This window comes from Otolemur garnettii, unplaced genomic scaffold, assembly GCF_000181295.1.
Source record: "Otolemur garnettii isolate 467f Iridium unplaced genomic scaffold, OtoGar3 scaffold00018, whole genome shotgun sequence".
Classification (NCBI taxonomy): Eukaryota; Metazoa; Chordata; class Mammalia; order Primates; family Galagidae; genus Otolemur; species Otolemur garnettii.
In genome coordinates, this window is record NW_003852413.1 from 6,505,942 (window position 1) to 6,510,056 (window position 4,115).

At 49.1% G+C, this 4,115-nt stretch overlaps 1 protein-coding gene across 1 annotated transcript in view; it reads left to right on the forward strand.

Moving 5' to 3' along the window:
- Positions 1-1,955: 1,955 nt before the first annotated feature.
- The window catches only part of GRB2 (growth factor receptor bound protein 2), an 82,135-nt gene continuing 79,975 nt past the window's right edge, over positions 1,956-4,115 (forward strand). The window contains exon 1 of the mRNA XM_012803142.1: positions 1,956-2,131. The gene's annotated coding sequence lies outside the window, so the exon portion shown is untranslated. The remainder of the gene's footprint in view (positions 2,132-4,115) is intronic.

A 4,115-nucleotide genomic window follows, 5' to 3' on the forward strand; every position in this document is an offset into this window, starting at 1 on the left:
CCACCTTAGGTGTATGTGGCTGGTGTCTTAGCCACTTGAGCCACAGGTGCCAAGCCACAAAATATTTTCTTATTCCACCACTTTCCTGCCAGTTTTCATGTTGCAGTTCAAACCTAGTCCTCCCTGATCGCCTAAGCAACAAATAATGATTCCCTCCTCTGACCTATCCATATGCAGTTCAACCGCTTGTCTTGCAGACTAGGCAACTGGATTACAGAGTGCTGAAAGCAAAGTCTTTGTCTGGTTCATCTTTTACCCCAAAGAGCACCTTGGATGCAGCTGATGTTCAATATATACTTGGTGAAAGAACAATTCATTTCCCTTATTTCAATGGCCTTGTTTTCTCTATAGAATCAGATGCCTCATCATTCTCAACGCTGTTTTACCAGCTTCCAGAGAACACATTAACATTAGATGTGTTTCTGTTTTCTCTCTTTATTGGAAAGAGCTTTTGGAACTAAAAAATAGGAGTTACTTTTCCAAGCCTCATCTTCTGGCACTCCCAGGTACTCATTGGCCTCATACAGGAACTGAAGCACTTAGAACACGACTTTCTCTCTCACGCCTCCGTTCCTCTGTACTTACTCTCTGTACTTACATGCTATTCTCTTTGCCTGAAATGCATCTTACTCAGGCTTCTCTTCCTGGCAAACTCCTACTCATTCTCCAAGATTCAGCTCAACATCATGCTAGCACTTCTGTGAAGGCTTTTCTGCAGTGGGTTGAGTAGCGATACCTTCCCCCATTTCTTTAGCTTTTTCAGCATCCTCCTATTGTAAAAGTGCTATGGCATCATTTATTTATGCTTCTAATTCTCTAGACCAGGACTTTCTTGAGGGGAAGGATTTCTGTTCTATACTCTCACAGTACTTAGCATAGATTATGCACTTGAGTCAATCAATGAGCAAAAGAATCCGCTAATCATACAATACTACCGAGTTTGTATGGATGGGATTATTGCACATTTCAAGATCTGATCCCCTGGCTCCGCATCCGAAGGTCGGTGGTTGGGCCGCCGGCCACATGCACTAGGGCTGGTGTGTTCAAACCTGGCCCAGGCCTGCTAAACAACAACAACAAAAATAGCCGGGCGTTGGCTTGGCACCTATGGCTCAAGTGGCTAAGGCGCCAGCCACATACACCTAAGGTGGTGGGTTCCAATCCAGCCCAGGCCTGCCAAACAACAATGACAGCTGCAACCAAAAAATAGCCAGGTCTTGTGGCAGGTGCCTGTGGTCCCAGCTATTTGGGAAGCTGAGGCAGGAGACTCGCTTGAGCCCAAGAATTGGAGGTTGCTGTGAGCTGTGAGCCACAGCACTCTACCCAGGGGGACAGCTTGAAGCTCTATCTCAAAAAAAAAAAAAGATCTGATCCTCTATTTGCTTAGTGCTGGAAATATTTCTCTCCCTCAGCTTCTAATTGCTTTGCTATTGTAAAAGGAGAAGAAGAAAGGACTAGCAGGCCTCCTCAAACTATGGCCCGTGGGCCACATGCGGCCCGCCAAGGACATTTATCCCGCCCACCGGGTGTTTTTGCCGCCGCTGCCTGTCCTGCTTAGCAGCCGACTTGTCCCGGAGCCGCAGACAGTCTCTCCAACGATCTGAAGGACAAGGAACTGGCCCCCTCTTTAAAAAGTTTGAGAATCCGTGGTAGAGTGGGGTAGAGTTATTCCTTTAGGACGCAGCTGTCATTTACTCGCTTTGGCAAGGAAAGGGTTACAGGGACACGCGGGCGGGACCGTGCTATGGCCACCTGCTGCTGGAAGCTTGGAGCATGCGCTCTGACACCAAGCTGGTCCCTACCTGAGGGGGGCTGGTCTAGGCGGAGCGCTTGCGCTCTGGGACTTTTCAGCCCGGGGAAGTCTCGCGGGGGCGGGGCGGGGCGGGGCGGGGCCGCGTGGGGGAAGTTCTCGCGGGACCCCGACGAGGCGCGGGGAGCGGAAGCGGGGCTGCTGGGCTGCTTCCGCGACCGGGCGGCGGTAGCGGGGTGGGGGGCCGCCGGCGGCAAGGGAGGCTGTGGCAGTGACGGTGGTAGGAGCAGGTGCTGCCCTCGCGGAACAGCAGGGGGTCGGTGGCCGCTCGCAGCTCTGCGAAGGTGCCGGCCGGACGCAGAGTGGAACAGCTGCGCCACGGTGAGTGCGGGAGGCGGCGCTCGGCGCTGCTCGGGTGCCTCTTCCTTCCCGCTCCGCAGCGGGAGTGCCCCGGGGAAACTGGGCCCAGGCTCCCAAGGGCCACCGGGCCGGCCCTGGGGTTGGTTCGGGTCGGAGCGGCAAAACTTGGGACGAGGAGAGGAATCCCCGAGGCTCCGATTCCACATTTCCCCTTTTGGGACTCTTCCTTCCTGGGGACCGTACTCCACCGGCTGTCGACTCTGGGCAGAACCTGGGACCCTGAGGGAAAAAGACGGGACTCCTAAATTAAATGTCATGCTTTCATAACGAGGATTTGCGCAGAAAGGCCCGGAAAAAGCCCGAGAGGCTCAGGGTACTAATTCTGTGAGTCAGTCTGAGTTAGCCTGGCAGGCGGGGGATTCGGTGTAGGCTGCAAATGTGGTGATTGATGCTCCTTACAGCTGCCCGGCAACCATGTCACCATCTCTTGGAGTCTTTGGGCCGAGTCTTGTGCTGGAATCCATCGTGAGTTAGAACATTTGCTGCCGGAGCCAGAGGAGATACCTATACTCTGAGGTTTTAAAATAGAAAACTGTTTGAAAATATTTGTCAAGAAAAATAAAGCATAAGCGAGTTGGAATGTATCTAGGAAATCTTTCAGCGACAGAGGGCACTAGTAATTTTAACTTGGAGCTCTCCATCGATGTTTTTAAGCCAGATGAGTTACCACTTGGTTTAGAAAGTTATTCAAGGCTGGCTTCAAACGCTATAAAAGTGCAATTTGAAGGGGACTGAAGTGTACTCAACGTCTTGTCTTTTGATGCTTTTGACTTAGAATAGGGTCAGAAAGGCACAGAGAAATTAGCATTTAGTCTATTTTCGTTTTCTTATCCCTCTTCGCTTGGTACTTCTTTGGTTATTTCCTTCCCTATCTTTACATTCTGCTAGGGACACGAAGTGCTTGCTTGTGTAATGCAAGTCATTTACCCCCTCCCCCCTTTCTAATCAACTTCCCCTTCCTCCTTACTGCCCCTCTCAGGCTTAATTTTTTGAGGTTTCTTCTCTTTGGCTTTGATCGTTTTCTCCCTTATTTCAAGATTCAGTTTTCATTCTTGGGATGATACCCTCTTTCCTTGCTTTCTTTCCTCTACTTTTAAACATCCTTTGTATTCCTTCAGTTAGCCAGAAGGGTTGCTAGAGAGCCATGCTACGCTTAAGTTCTCCCTTTGGGAACTGGGAGACTCAAAAGTAGAATTCACCCCTAAGTAATCAATACTGTGACTAGGTCATTAAGTGTAGTTGGCTTGTGGTGTATGTGTGTGTTTTAGAGACAGGAACTTGTTTTGTCTCGCCCAGGCTGGAACCTCGTACTCCCCGGCTCAGGCAGTCCTCAGGCCTTAGCCACTGGGGTAGCTCAGACTACAGGCTGAGCCACCCAGCCTGCGTTTTCGTTTATTTCTCCACTATAAGATTATGTTTTTGTGTTTGCTTATGCTTTTCCCCCCATGTCTCTTTTGTGTTAGTAAGGAAGATTGGGTCAGTTGGGGGCTTATATGACATGTTGACTTTTAGTGGGATTGAGCAGCACCTATGGCTCAGTGAGTAGGGCACCAGCCCCATATACCGAGGGTGGCAGGTTCAAACCCATCCCTGGTCAAATTGCAACAAAAAATAGCCAGGGTTGCTGTGAGCTGTCACACCACAGCACTCTACCAAGGGCGACAAAGTGAAATTCTGTCTCCAAAAATTAATAATAATAATAATGAAAATCAACTACAGAACTGTATTAGTACAGAATTAAGATAACCTGAAAATTTTAAGGGAATAGAGCTTATTTAGACCACTGATAAGTTAGTTAAAGCCTGCCTGTTGTAGTTGGGTTAATTTCTTCTTCTTCTTTTTTTTCAATAGAGATGATGGCAGCATTTTATTTTATTATTATTATTATTTGCAGTTTTTGGCCAGGGCTGGGTTTGAACCCACTATCTCTAGCACATGGGGCTAG